At 42.8% G+C, this 16,407-nt stretch overlaps 1 long non-coding RNA gene across 1 annotated transcript in view; it reads right to left on the bottom strand.

Annotated features, from left to right (window-relative positions):
* Window positions 1–2,151: 2,151 nt before the first annotated feature.
* LOC144799328 (uncharacterized) overlaps window positions 2,152–16,407 on the bottom strand; it is a 173,365-nt gene continuing 159,109 nt past the window's right edge. The window contains exon 3 of the long non-coding RNA XR_013603792.1: window positions 2,152–2,345. This is a non-coding gene — a long non-coding RNA (uncharacterized LOC144799328). The remainder of the gene's footprint in view (window positions 2,346–16,407) is intronic.

The following is a 16,407-nucleotide window of genomic DNA, read 5'->3' as shown; positions in this document are numbered from 1 at the left end:
GTGTACAAAATCTCAGAGGCTCTGGGAAAACCCGTGTTCAGACAAGTCTTATCTGGCACCCAGGCTTTCTGCTGTCTTCTTTAATTTGCTTCATATAAAAACAAGAACGCACACCTGGTTTCTCACACACAGTTCAAAAAACATTATTTTGGGGAAACTTATAAAGGCTCTTTCAGACACACATGCTGCCCAGCTGTGTATCTGCTGTCCACACTCAGTTTTTTTGTATCACTTTCCCTGTATGATAAATCTTGTACTCTTTTCTGGTAGAGGCAAAGATGCATACCAAGTAGTGACACTGGATTTGGGAAGTAAAACAGAGAATTTATGCAGCTAGCTGAATCATCTTAGATCATAACCTTAAAAACAGTCTATAGTTTGGAGAGCTAAGGCTCACAAAACTAAGATCTAAAATGCCCCAGTCTTTCTGAGCTTCTCTATGGGCCCTTTCACATGCAAATTATATTACTGGTAAAGGGAATTGTTTAAAATGGTAGACAGGCCTGAAAGTCTGCCCCCCAAAACCTAAATTTCCCTTCTCGCAAGGCCCCTACACTAACCAGTCCTGTGTTGTAGCTAAGGTAGTCCTAGAACTTTAAGCAACAAGCTAGCCAATGTTAAAACCTCAGGAGGTCAGGGTAATGCTGGAGACTTGGAGGACGCTATGCATCGAATTTCAGATTTTTCTTACTCGGAATACTCTAATAAGAGAAGAATTGAGAGGGGGTCACAGTGGTTGGCCCTCGCTCACTTATACTTGAAGTGGGTGTCGCCATTCCTGAAATACTTGCTTAATTGCAAGTGGCTCTTGTTCCACAAGAGTAATTAAGTTCAAGGCCTGTGAATTTGCAAGAATAACAAGCCATGGGATTTGCCCTGTCAGATCCTTTAGTCGCCTTAATGGAATGAATTCTGTGAATGTAACACAATAAATACTGTGTGAAATTTGGCTGTTTTAATTCTGAGGCCACTGAGGCACAGAGTGGAGCCCAATATAAAAAGTCCCAGAAAAGTGGATAACATTTAGAGCCGAATTTTCAATAACAAAACATTATTCAGAATATTTGCATAAGAGTTTACAAGTAAATATTACTGTTACCAATGATAGAAAAGGCAAAAAAATGAGCAAGAATACACGACTCAGGAGTGCATAAAACCTCCCAGATATTTGGAAAAATGTTGCTGCCTTATTTTCAATATCAAAACATAATTCTGGGCACAAATCAACACCTTCCTGAACGATATGCTCAAAACACATCTGGAAATCAGCTTCGTCAGCCTGGCGACTGAGCACCTAACAGCGAACCTACAAAGTAGAGAAGAGAGAGAACTCCTAGACCTACTTCTCACAGCAGCCCTCAAAATAATACTAACGAACTGGAAAAACACAGCCAAAGCAAGCTTTAAAATGGATCAACTGGATCACCTTCCTGAGAGGAGCAGACAACATTACAGGCACCTTCTCGAAAGAACATAAAGCCAAGCTGCACATGTGGGACCCGCTCGACGAGCTCCTGAGGAAGACCCAATAAAAGACAATCAAGGACAACTACGTGCGTACCCCCCCCCTCTCTTTCTCCTCCTCTCCTTTTTTTTCTTTTCTCCTTCTTCTCCAGTGGAGGGAGAACAATGGATATGACCGCCATCTGTGTACTTATACCTGTATATATATATTTTTGTACGACCTTCTTTTGTATACCAATAAAAAAAAAATTCTAAATAAAAAAAAAAAACATAATTGAGAACAAGCACGAGAGTTTACAAAAAAACATTACTGTTAGCATAGACTGAAAAATTGTGCATGGATACACAATTCTGGAGTGCATATTATCTTCTCTCCTCAACTGAGGAAGACTCTTAACCCTTGAAAACTGAGCGCCACGACCAGACATGATATCCACGTCCCGACACACCGCTTGCGGGGTCCATCTACATTGGCGTCCCAGATTTTTCGGTTAAAAATTTACTTTTCCTAGTTCCCTTGAAATTTCTTAGTTTCTGCAGATTTTGGACATTTTGCAAGCATTCTGCAGATTTTTTAAATTAAAACAAAAATGGCGGAGAAGTCTCTTTTTATTTTTTTTAAAACAAATTTTTATAAGTTTTGTCACAAAGCATACAGCAGTAATAACATTTCCCACCTCCCCTCAATCGTACGCTATCAGGTCCACCCAATGAGGTTCTAGGAGGTGGGACCCATGAATGGCGGAGAAGTCTCTTCTCTACAGAGTTGTAGGCTGGGCGCAGATGCACCGTTGTCCATTCTTCGGGTTTGGGTGCCTATGACTTTAGAGAAGGGAGGTGGCTTCTGAGTAGAAATCATTCCCAGGCTAGAACTACAGATGCTGCAAAACATTTGAAAGACAGGAAATTTGGATCAGAATCCATCAGCATTTAGATGATCAGCCAGCTCCCCACACCTTTCCAAATTTCCCCCAATAACAGGAAGCGGAGTGTTCTACTTGCCTCATGCGTCACAGGTTGGCCAGTCCTAGGAGTGCACTACCCCCATGCTCTGCTCTGGCAGCCGGCTCATAGGCCAGGCCCCAGGTGTTATGATTCTGTGCAATGATTCATAGCTGACAGTTCTTACCGGCAGAGGGGAGTGGAGTTTTTCATGCATCATGATACCACAAAGCGGCTTATTTCACCCCCAGGGGACATTACTCAGCTGATACCCTCTCCTACCGTGAAATACAAGATTCACTAAAACATACACAGCCCAGAAACATATTGGTTCAATATAACATGAATCCAAGACAGTAATAACATTATTTCTAAAACACTTCAAGGTTAGCAGCTCCTGTTTTCCACAATTATGTAATTTAAAAGATAAATGCAATGAATAATACCGATCTCTTTACACAATTTCGCTTCGTTTTTATAGGGAAATGTTGGAGAATACTTTTGGGATTAAGATCGCCCTGTTCCTGAGCTATCACATGTCAGGTGTATCAAAAACAGCATTTATTTCACTCTGGGTAGATACAGTGTCAGGGGAAAGCAACTCGTATGGAACCCGATAGGGTGGATGCATAAAGCGCAAGGAAAAATCAATGGGTTATGTCATTAATAGCAGGCAAGGTGATCAAATCTCGGAGTCCATTGTGAGCTAATATCACTGCGGAATAATGACCGACCATTGTGCGACCAGAACAAGCCCCAAGGCTCTGCTTGGGCATACAGGAGTCTTAGGAGTTTTATTTATTCACCCATTCAATACCACAAGCACAAGGGGCTTGTCTGACTCGCGAGAAAGGGACATAATTTACAATTTTGAAAGAAATATTGAGGGACTGATACTGGCTTGAAGGGACTGAAGCCGTGACACAGAAAAGCAAGGTGTACCTGGAGGCATGGCAAACTTTTCCAATGAAAGTTTTATTTCAGAATTACCATAAAATACGTCTAAAAAGTGAGAAAATGAAAAAAAATAGGTCACATTTCAGATCAAATTTAATTAGAAACAAGCACTGGCAAAAACAATAGGCCTGGCGTTTACTGCTGGCCTTTTACCTTTGTAAAGCTTGTTTTGTTTTGTCACAGTTTTGCAAAACGTTATTGCTGGGGAACTTGCCGGGCCCTCATTTATTTATATAAATAATTGCTACAAGCAGAAATATTTTTGGGTCTCAAAAAAGTACCCATTGCTGCAGTAGCTCCCAGACACTAACAGAAACTACTTTGTTCATGAATGCGCTCCTTGAGAAAGGGAAGAATGCAGTCACTCACAATGAAGTTAGCCAAAGGCTGAAGTGGGCTGACCCACTGTCCCATGCTACAGGCTGTAGCTGGCAGAAGACAAATGTGAAAGACACTATAAGAGACCACTGGATGAAGAGGGCTGGCTGAAAGCCTCTATAAGTAAGCATGATACATATAATTTTAGTAAAGAATGTGTGTATTATTGGCATTTTTATCCGAACTTTTATGGTGTTTTGCATAATGCCGAATAAAGGAATTTATCTATCTATCTATCTATAATTTTTGTAAAATCAAAGGTCTAATGCATGAAAAAAGCAACATGATCTTACATTGCATTAACCTCAGAAGAGGTCTGAACACATTTGCTGCACAGTATTCTCAGCTAAAACTCTAAGTTGCTGGTCACAAGCCTCTTTGCTCTCAGCACCTCCTCTCATCCTTACCTCCACATAGCCACTTATTATTCACATCCGCTACACCCACAACCACATCCTCATTCTCCACCCGACAATGTTTCCCACATCAGTCTGACACCCATCCACTCACTTTCCTTGTCCCAAATTCTGGTCACTTTCTCTGACCAACCCCTTACACTGCCCATCATCCGATCCCTCACCTACACATCCATTCTCGCATCCACATTCCGTATAATAGGGTGACCACCTTCCTCCGGATCATTATGGATACAGATTCCAGCCATGCACTTTTGTGTAACAGCCTGATGTGTTCTGGGTATTGTAGTTTTGTTTCAATTCCATTCAGCTAATTCAGTGGTCTGCAACATTTTCTGTAATAAGAGCTACTTATGCTGAGTGAAAATCCTTCTGAGCTACTAATATTCTTAATGTTGTAATACTGACGAAATCAGACAAGATTACAATGGTGACGCCCTACGCAACTGGTCACCTCAGCGCAACGTTGTCAACAGAGTTCGCTTCAGTGCATCAGGCAGGGTTGCCAGAAACAATGTAAAAAAGGCTTCGTCAATTCAGAATGCCTTTACTTCGGAAATGCATAGCTGCTATAACTGCAATGCCCCTGGCAGCAAGGCAATAATATTAGTAATAAGTCTCCCCCCAAATCCACGATTTTTCACATAAATATCACAGTTAAACTATTTTAAAAATTCAACCATTTTTCACCAAAAATAAGCATAGGAGGTCTGAAAATATACACATGTTTGTCTCAGGTGCACTCTTTTCTATTTTGGCATACATATATTAATTCAGCCACGCGTAAGCTTCAAATTTAGTAAATAGGACTGCACAGAGGGGAGCTACTCACAGGTTACCGGAGAGCTACAAATAGTTCACAAGCTACTCGTTGGAGAAGCCTGGCGCTAATTAGACTAACACAACTGAATTCAATGCTTTTATGGTGAAAGGTTTAGGACAGGAGATAGGGTCCATAATGACCTGGAGGGAGGTGGTTGCCCACCAGTGTACACTCTAACACACCGCATCCTCACAGCTCATATAAGATCAACCCTCTAATTTAGTCTCACATTGTACATCTAGTCTCATGCTCTGAATCCAGTATCATGCATCAAATCCAATATCGCACATCAACCACTCAGAAACTTTGATACAAATCTAACATACTGTCACACTACACTGAATCTCCTGGGCATCCCCATGCACACTATTTATAAAATTGAAAGAAAAACCAAGAGTTGGCATCTTTACTCATAATAAACTCAAATATGGGTTTTTAAGAAAAAAATACCTTGTAGAATTAGGGCATTTGTGTGCATTTCTTTACTCCACTATTGACTTCAAAGCCTGATGGCTTTGTAATGGGGGTTACTGGGTCCACAGATATGATAATTTTCTTTTCCACGTGGAGATTTTGGCAGTTTTCTATGTAAAAACCACAGATTCCTACATTTTATTTGCCACAAATGTGTAATCTCTGTTATTTTTCCACACCTGGATTTATCATGACCCCCAGTAATGGTAATTCCAGTTTGGGTAAATAACTGGAATTAATTCAGGGTACTCGTAATCAAGGCCAAATGATTAATTAGAGAGTTATAACTTGCTCCTCTTTATGACAGGAGAGATTTTTGGGTTGAGCCTACCAGACAGTGTAAGCTGATTGGTTGCAAAAGACCTATTGTGAGCTTACCAAGAATTTACTGGGACCTATGGCCCACCCATTTCTTACAATTGGTTGGCTTTATTGTCACTCATTTGTGTGCTTCGTATTCAATGCCTTTCCTTGTCCCAGATTGCCCATTCCGTGTTTGTCTCTCTCATGGAATATACACTCGTTACCAGCTTTCTGATTGGTTGGGTTCTGCCCTTCCACTACTCACTTTTAGGCAACTATATTTTATTCTTTTTCCATAAGCCCTCCATGAGAGTGCATGCATGTAACTGCTCTCTCTATCGTATGCTCTCCCCTGCCAAATTCCTCCCCCTGGCACCATATTGCTATCAATCTTGCGTTGCAAACTCTCTCTTGATTGCTTCTACCCCCAACAATGATATGTAATCATCTGAGAGAAAAGATGAGAAATATCTAATCTTCAGTAGCCTTCAGTGCTTTCCAGTAGTATCTGGTTAATTGTCTCAGTTCTTCTGGCTGTGTATCCCAAAGCTTGATTGAATGAATAGGGAAGGATTTATCACCCGCCTTTTTGAGGAGGAGTTTATCATTTTTTACCTTATGATCTAAGTAAACTTCGAGGATAGTATGTAGTGAAACACTGTCTCAAATATTCTGCTGCACTGCCAGAAGGTGACTAGTGTGTTAAAGTGAGAGACTTAAAACTGGTTTTGGGACACAACTGGTAGCCACTGTATTTTCTGATGACAGGTAGAGACGGCCACCTTCGTAGGTAAATCAAATATTGCTCTTACGGTGATATTTTGCTACACTTACAGATTAGCCGTATTGGTTTTAAGAGGTCCCGTCAAGTAAGGTGTTACCACTCTCCATTTTAGTTCCCCTCTTAGCCCTAGTGATTGTGGCTCTGCAGTTTTGTACTAATGAGTACAGGTTCTAAGGCCACATCTTAAAGAGACAGTAATGAAATGAATGGTGATGGATTAAACCCAGATCAGTTGACTGGGGGTGAGTGTTGATTTGCTCAGACGCTCCGTCCATCATCCCCTTTTGTATTAACAGTAATTTTATTTACTTGACAAACCATTGATAATCGTTGGTCTAACAACACTCCTAAGGTCCCCACACTCTCCTTTACTTTTTTTTTATTTTTTATTTTTTGCAGAGTTTTTATATAGCGCGAACTAGACCCGAACCGAATCAGGTATCAGAGCGCTTTACATATTTTCAAGTTACGTTACATGAGGACACACTTTCATTTTAGGCACGGGGAGATTAAGTGATTTGCCCAGAATCACAGGAGGTTTTGGCGTCGTTACCGAGACTCGAACCCAGATCCCCAGGTCTGAGGTCGAGCGCCCTAGCCGTTAAGCCAACTCCTCAAAATGATCAACCTGTAGAGTTCGGGATAAATTGCTCTAGGTTTATGCTCAGTGGCCTGTCTCCACAAACACAAATTCAATTTCAGCCAGTTATCATCCAGCCATTCTTTAAGAATGCAAAATGTATTGTATTGTATTGTAATTGCATTAATATATAGCACTTTCTACCCTGACGAGGCGTCAAAGTGCTTTTTCGGTGAGCAGCACTGTACTCTGGAACCCATAAAGGATTAGTGGTGAATTAGTATAGTGAAATATGAAAGTTATTTGAGTGGTGGATATGTTAGTCTGTTATTTGGATTGAGAAGGATAGTGGAGGGACAGAAGAGGGGAAAAGGTTTGCATTTATTTAACACTTGCTACCCTTATCAGGCACTTTCTGACCGTCAGTAAGGTGAAATACTCAATAAACGTCACCAGCACACTATTGGAAACTCATTCCCCCTTCTCAATAGCGAGATAAAGTGAAGTAGCTATGAATCAGGTGATACAATAGGATAAAGGAATTTGCTTCCATCACTCGTCTAGCCAACTTCCTGAGCGGTGTCTGGGACAATGGAGTGAGCATGTCATCTGCACATTCTACAAGAGCAAGGTCCTATGGGAAAGGTGGATGTTGATGCTTATGCATTTGGTTGTATTTGTAATAGTTGTTTGAAAGGAATGGGATAAAAAAAAAAACTACAAGGATAGCAGTGGCCCTGGGGCAAACTCTGTACATATCCCTCCCACATTTGTCGGCTACTCTGCCTCCTTTTCTTACTTGGTTTAAAAACGGTATGCTGTGCTGATCTGTACCAGGGCAATGCCGAGTGGTAAAATATTACATCCCATCTTACTTCAGTTCTTAAACATTGGCAGGTTGGTGCTATGAATAATTCCCAGTTGCTAGTCTGGGACTCCTCAGCTAATTTAGCAGAAGAATATTAGAGACATATACAATCCCACGGTCTATGTCCACTTCGTTGTTTAGGTCTGCAGTGTCACCCACTGAGCCATTGAGGCCCAATTCTGCACCATGAAGGTCATATTCAGATTTCACTAGCACATGTATGTAGAGTTTACCTACAGGCCTACATTCTCATAGGGGAGGAAGGCTAATTCCATGTGAATCTATGAAAGGTACCAACACTGAAGAACTGAGATACAGATAACTTACTTTTCAGTCTTACTGAACCAGGTATCGGAATACCAGCAGTCCCGCTCTAGACTCTGTCCTAGGCAGCACCTCCAAGCAGCAGTTCTAGAGAAAGTATGGTGCATCTACAAGGGTGAAAACGTACATATATCACGAAAAGGTACTAGTGCAAAGAGTGCCAGAATAGCTCCCATTACTCTGGACGCGCCTGACGAGAATCCACATGAGAATTGTCTACTGGACTTGTTAAAGGACCGTGATCTTGGCTGCAATCCATCAACTCCTTGGTAAGAAATGGCTTGTTCTTTATCATTCTGGTCAAATTCATGAAATACGTTTATGACATGTACAATTTGAGTTATTTCTTGCCATCTTATGAATCCACAGAGATCTCCGCCAAGAATGTGGACGCTAAAATAACATCTGGCAGCTCACGGTTGATTGAGATGGAATCATGAGTAAATCTCCATGGAGCTGAACCTGGGAGTAAGCACCAATATTACCTTGCCCTTGAAGAATTTGGTTAGTGGTTCTATGAACAAGAAAGCCTGTATTCCTCAGGACTGCTCTGCCAAAGAGATGGCCTATAAAATGCTCAATTCCAATGTCTCCATCTTGATATCTGTATTTGCACTGTATCAAATGGTCACCTAATCGTCTCACTGAGCACTGTTTTAGGCCCCCGGAAGGGAATGGCTATTGGTCACCATAGACAAGAATCAAAATAGACTGTACGTCAATTCTTTACCAATGTGTTGCGAGAAGGGAAGCATTTATTTTTATTCATTTGAGTTTTATATAGCGCTAGCTGGACCGGAGGGTATCAGAGCGCTTTACAGGTTGAGAGTACACGAAGGCATTGACCTTAATCTTTCCCACATTTATGAATGGCTATCGTGAACTTGCCTGGACAAAAGTATGTGAAGCAGAAATAGAGGTGGACAGGCAGAAACTGGATGCCAATATTTTGCTTTACGCTAATAGGAGAACCTTGTCAACTTTGAGCTGGTACATTTTCCTGGGGTGCAAGCTCCTCTAGAAGCAGGAACGACAGCCCAACAATCCTCTGCGACATCGAGGCTGCTGAACTCAAAGTGCTTCAGAGTCATGTCAAGTTCAACGGTACTGGCTTGTGGGCCAGAACCTGGCTTTCCTCCTTCATCGGCAGAGTCGGTGGTTGGACCTTGAGCCAATGAGTTCCATCTACTGAGAATGGGTAAATACCTATGTAGCAAAACCAACTGGTAAGGCTATAATCAGTTTGCATTACATTTGTTTAATTTTGGTGATCTTCTTTGTAATCAGGAAAATGCGGGTAAAGAAACAGGCCAATGATCATGTATGTTTCATGGAAAACACTAGTTAAGTCCCCAGAATTCAGCGCTTGCTGATTAAGAACACAGTGGCGGTTCCTCCACTAAGGCGGAAGAGCGTCACCCCCCACTACTCTGAAACAGTAAAAGAAATGAAAAAATAAAATGGTAATAACTTAATGTTATTATCATTTTATTTTGTCCTCCTGCTGCAGTAACTTTGCGTGAAGGGGTGGGGCTGCAGAGCAGGGGACGAGTGGTTTGCCCACTTCCAAGTGCGCAATGACTCTTTGGTCGGCCCTCTCGGGCTGGCCAAACAGTCATGCGCACTTCCCTCTTTTCCATGCAGGCTGCATTACAGCCTGCGTGGAAAACACGCCCACCCATCCAGCCCCTGGCTGAGCGCAGTGTCACGGCACTCAGACCAATCACAATGCTGCATTGAAGCGTTGTGATTGGCTTAGGGGAGGGAGCGTGGCTGCCTGCTTCCTGTTCCTGGAGTCGGAGGCAGGAAAGCAGGAGCAGAGACGCGGGACCCAGCGGCAAAGCTAATTGTTATTTTCTTTTTACATTGTAACCCGGGCGCCTGCGCACCGTGCTGGCCGCCACTGTAAGAACATCGAACAAGATGCCCTCTTGTTTTCTTAAACAAATCATGATATACCACGTTCTCAGACTGTAAATATTTGATCAAGAAAGGGGCACAATTAAAAGGAGTTCATCTCAAATATAGTTTTCATTTCTCTTCGAACACTTGGCCGACATCTGTTTCGCAATGCAAGATGGCTTCCTCAGGGCCACAGTTTCAATCCATGATAAATAAACTCCCTCGACTAGCTGTGGTTCAAAGATGAATAACAGTTCAAGACTCTCTGGAGGGGCAGCACAGGGATTTGGGAATAACTTCGTCCAGGAGGTAATTCCCTCAGAACTCAGTACAGCTTCCTCACACACTTCTTTTGAGATAACCAAAATAATCTGTAATAAACCACAATAAGGATTGCCTCAGAGTGATGTAAGAATGACCTTGCATAAACATTCTGATATGCTCCAGGCTTCAGATTTATTCATAGTAAATACATTCTATTAGGCCTCCTGAATAACTCTCCAGAGTGAAACCAGATCATCTTACTCGCTGAGGCAGGGGGCATTCAACACCTTTGAAAGAATGTTGAACCACTATGAAATAATGTATTAAGAGTTTATACTACCTTCCTTTGATCACAATATTTTCTGGTATATACAATGTGTAATGTGTTCTCTTCTGATGTCGACAATGACTTGGTCCATGCTACGAAGAACCACAAAAATAAATACATAACTAGGAGTATATCTGGTACTCCCTGGCTTTACCTCACCAGTCAAGACAACAAGATGACGGATGAAGTGCTGAAACTTTTCACCAACCCACCCCAGTCAAGAGATCTGGGTTTAATCCATCATTCTTCACCAACCTAGTTTAGACCCAGCCATCTGCAAATCAGTGATGACCCTAACCCTCATGGGAACAATCCAGCCCGAACTGCCAGGACAGGTCTTCCTTGGACTGGAAACAATCATCCTGGGACTGGTTTCGGGGCATCACCCTTCATCAGCCAGGCTAACTTGACTTCAGTGGCATGGAGAGCACGGCACCCACGCCTGGGCATACCCTTGGCAACTTAGGGCGAACATAGCAAACACAAGATGATGGATGGAGTGATGAAACTTTTCAACCACTCAACTCCAGTCAGAAAATCTGGGTTTAATCCATCATTCTTTTGCTCACCACGCCACCTCAGTTTGGATCCAGCCATATGCAAATCAGTCTTGACCCTGCTCCTCATGGGAACAGCCCAGTCTGAACTATCAGGCCAGGTCCTCCCTGGACCAGAAACAAGAATCTTGGGACCAGTTTCGGAGTATCACCCCTCATCAGCCAGGCTAGCTTAGCACAGTGAGCACGGCCCCATGTTTGGGCATACCCTTGGCCACTTAGGGTGAACATAGCAAACTCAACAAGATGATGGACGGAGTGCTGAAACCAGTGTCTTCATGCCAAACAAACAGATATTTCAAACTAGTGTGAAAGCGACATCCTCTTGCCCTTTCTAGGGACCAGATACTCAAAGTTTGGAGGCAGATAGCTACAAGTGAGGGGCACCTCTTTTATGCTGCATACTGATCTAACGCAGCACAGAATGTAATCCATGTGCCTAGTTCCTCAACAAGTCCACTGGCCGTTCAGATGCCAAAACCATGCCTCCGGCTCACCTCAGTCTGGCAAGTGCATGGCCTCGTGGCAGTCCAGGGCTTTACCGATTGACATCAGCAAAGTTACTACCAACACCCTTTCAACCATGCACTCCAAAGAGTTCCATGGAACAGGATGAAACAGAAGCACTATGCAACTTCACCAAGGTTATGATGCTTTACACAGATGATTCAAATGGCGTACCTACTTGCTCGACCACCTGAAAAGTCCTTTGTGGCGCCAAAGTTGTAGGAAAGGGCTATGGAAATAGTAACACAATGCCCTGCAAACTCGTGAGGGCCTTTTGAATGACTGGCCTGACACCCCAGCCCACGAATCCACCTCGGTGGACTCCACTGTGTGGCTTCTATCATAGGTTCACTAACTTTTGCACATCCCCCAAAACGCTTTAACGGAGCTGTGCAGCGACACTCAACACCTCACATTAAAATAATGAATCTTAGATTAAATTCAGTGATCCCTAATGTGTGGAAGAAAGATGCAGCCAGACAAATCCATATGCCAGAGACAGCTTATAAAACCACAGAAAAGAAGAAAAATGAAGTGAGCACAGAAATAACATTTGAAGTCGTCCAGATCCGACTCTGCCCTGTGGGCTGCCGCAACTACAAGAGCAGGCGAACTCATTTCTCAACAGAACACGTTTCCCCCATCCCTGGCGCCTTCCAAGAGCTAAACCATCACTTCCTCCGACTTCTGAGTACACTGCAGGGGCCTGAGCTGCAGCAAGTGAGCCAAAAGTGTGTTTGTCATAAAAGCTTCTACAGGAAACAACTAGACCAAGTATTGAAAAATATGAGCAACAAAAGTTAAAACAAACATTGGCAAAGCAAATAGGCCTGACTTAGGCAAGCATGCAATGTTTTATTTACCTATTTATTTTCTTAAAAACAACCCAAAAATGCCAAATACATCAAAATAAAGGCATTGCCGAGGAGCCAATGCACACCAGCCTCTGGAATTGAAGTGCGCTCCTTTTCAAGCAGCTGGGCACATGAGATCAGGCGAAACGTCATCATCCGCAATTCAGTGAAGTCAATAGATGAATAAGCCTGGACCTATTGACCCACGCTGTACACATTTGGTGGGTGGAATCAAAACGTGAATGACACTTGAACAGATCAATGGATGGAGCCAATCTATGTATGTATATTTGTTTTTAATTCTTTCGAAATTAAGAACTTAAGGGGAGAGGAGTGGGCCTAACGGCTAGGGCGCTCGACCTCGGACTTGGGGAACTGGGTTTGAGTCTCGGTAATGACGCTAAAACCTCCTGTGATTCTGGGCAAATCACTTAATCTCCCCGTGCCTAACAAAAATGAATGTGTGTCCTCATGTAACGTAACTGGTGCTATGTAAAGCGCTCTGATACCCGATTCGGGTCAAGTTCGCGCTATACAAAAGTCTGCAAAAAAAAAAGGCTAGGGAACAGCTTAAATTGTCTCACGGATAGACGCAAAAAAGTAAAACAGCAGATCGCTGTTTGTGTTTCTTTTAGGGGAATGTGAACCCATGTTCCAAAGCATGCTTGGTGGGAGGATGTTCTAAGCTGCAGGATACATTGAGTTCTTGTGTTGTGTGGCCCAGTATGTGACAGCTGCAAGCAGTGTTTAAGGTATCACTTCCAGATATATATATATATAACCCGTGACCAAGAGGTAGGCGTACCTCGAAACGCGTTGGGGCTGTTCAATTTTTCCGCCAAATAAACCTTGAGCACTGAGAATTCACTTGGGCCTCGACTCTGGTTTCTTTCAAAAGGATTATACCAGTTTGTGGACATATATATATATATATATATATATATATATATATATATATATATAATATAATATATCACACAACTCTTCTGTCATCAATAATAAAAGAAACAGCACTCTTCGTTGTCTTCAATCGAAGTTTATTTACACAACGGATTTACACTGAAAGCGTCAGACCTGTTTCGGCTAACCTCCTAGTCTTTTTCACGGGTCGTGAAAATGCCTAGGTTAGCCGAAACGTGTCTGACGCTTTCAGTGGCAATCCGCTGTGCCCTTCCGTTTATTATTGATGACGGGAGAGTTGGGTGCCCAGGCGGGGAGTTTTGCAAGCACCCCATGCGATTGGCTGCACGCCGCCTACACGCAGACTATCAGGAGGATATATATATATATACACGACTCGTGTTTTTGTGTTGGTTTGGCCTAGCCAACCATTGTCGACACAAGGCATGGCTTCTGGGACTAGGCCAAACAAACACAAGGAGTCGCTGAGATCTCAGGATGTCTCAGCTGTCATTCTTCAGAGATGAAGAGGCTTCCCACAGAATAATATTGATTCAGCTGTAGCTGAGGCTGCAGGGCAAAACCAGCCGGGATAAGTGGCAGGGCGAGAGTGAGCAGCAGGGATGAGGGAGTAGGAGCATGGCCCTCAGCCAGGGTTGGAGGCAGTATTGGGCGTAGACCTCTCCCAAGAATGGAGAGAGCATCCGGCATCAGGCATGGACCTACAAGCGGGATGGATGTAGGAGAAGGCATAGACCGCGACCTCTGCGTAAGGCGCCGTCTGGCAAGAAGAAGCAGAAATGCACTAATATTGCTATGTCGCGGAGGAGTATTTCTTATGTATCTCAAGTTGACTGAGAAGTACATGCTGCTATTTGTAAATATGTGAATTGCAATAACCTGACAAATAACGCCTATCTGGCCAACCTGTTTTTAGAGATCTTACATATCAGCACTTGGCACAGTTGCACTTTTTCCCCGCATTTCCATTTGTAAATACGGAGGCATAGATAACGGCCCACCTTTGATCTTTGGCTGACATTGCATTCTGCACTTTACCTAGATGGCCTATTAACTAGGATTTAGGATTTATACTTTATGCACTTTACAAAATCTGTGCCCAAAATAACGCTGCTAAACATGTGTTCTATGTATACATTGCTGCTAGTCTAAGGGTGATTCCTGTATACGTATATTTTACCTGATAATGCCATAGAAATAGACATGAATTTGTGGACTCGGACAATAATGATACCTTGCACTTTTTTGCTGTCACTGTTTTTATCACGGAAAAACGCAGTATTGTTACCGTATTTTAACGTGATTTTATCTTGACCATGTACGTAATTATGTGTGTACTTTTATGGATAATGCAATATCCGAATAAAGGTTATTTGACAGTTTGACAGTTGACTGAGAAGTACTAGCGTCCCACTTAAATTTACAGCAGCCAGGTGTAAACTGATGATGCGTAGTCATTTAATCGATAGCAGTGCAGTCTTTCTGAGAAGTAACTATTCTGCTGAAATAAAAATACAGCAGTGCTGCTGGGGCGTACTGGTGCTCTCCTGTTCAGTGCACTGCAGTCTCCAAAGAGTACAGGTGCAGACTTTTTGTTTCATTTTTTTATTTTATTTTTTGCAGAGCAGGAAAACATTACCAACATTATAATAAAATTGATCGTCAGGAATGAAAACTCGACAATTTACAATAATATACATTCTTATTCATATGTCAAATGGAACCCATATAGAATAAATAGACATACTAGTTAATCAAAATACCTTAAAAGTACAGGTGTAGACTTGTAAATGTAAATAAATGTAAATGTCGGAATTTGTAAAGCGCACAGCCACCTCCACCAGAGATGTCCCGGCGCTGTCCGTATACCGCTTAGGAACCCTTCCTGGCTTTCCTGGGAAATGTCCACTCCTGGGCACCCCCCAGGTGCAGCCAGGCATCCCAGCGCTTTTTGGGCCGTTGTGGAGACTAAGCAAGCTATTGCCCAGAGTTGCAGCGTGGGACCCGTGGTCAGAACAGGCACTGAGGCGAGAATATCCAGTCAGGGGAATTAATGAGACGGAGACCCGCCGAGGCGGGAATCGAACCCTGGTCCCTGGCCAGAGCTCTGCATCAAGGTCTGCCTGCTCTAACCATTGAGCCACACTTCTCCACTTGTTGAATGTTTAGCAGCCGTGCTGAGTACTAGAATATCATGTTCAATGTACAGCGGCCTTGCTTACAAATACTGGAGTTAGCCTAGTCAATGTCCTGAAGCCCGGCTGAGAAATGCTGGTGTCATACCACTAAATGTATAGGAATCTTGATTGTGTAGCTACCGTGCTCGGAGTAGTGGTGTAATCCCATTAAATGTATAGCAAATGTGCTGGGAAGTACTGGTCTTATTCCATTATACGTACAGCGTGGTGAGGTGAGGAGTGGCTGTATGAGCCTATTAAATGTATAGCAAATGTGCTGAGAAGCCCCAGGATTATCCCATTAAATGTATGGCAGCCGAACTGGGAAGAACAGGCATTATCCCATTATCTATAAACCGCACAATGGGGACACGTCTGTGGTGGGGGGGAGGGGGGGGGGGGGGGTCGAGAGAGGTGAAGTGTGATGGACAGATGGAATGTATACCGCTGATTTCAAATGTACTATTAATGACTACAGATGGAATGTAAACCCCCGATTTCAAATGTACTATTAATGGCTATAGATGGAATGTATACCCCTGATTTTAAATGTACTATTAATTACCACCTCATAAGTACTGGTA

The sequence above is a fragment of the Lissotriton helveticus genome, chromosome 12 (assembly GCF_964261635.1).
Source record: "Lissotriton helveticus chromosome 12, aLisHel1.1, whole genome shotgun sequence".
In the NCBI taxonomy this organism is placed as follows: Eukaryota; Metazoa; Chordata; class Amphibia; order Caudata; family Salamandridae; genus Lissotriton; species Lissotriton helveticus.
Note: the sequence above shows the minus strand (reverse complement) of the source record. Positions and strands in the feature narration are given on the sequence as shown.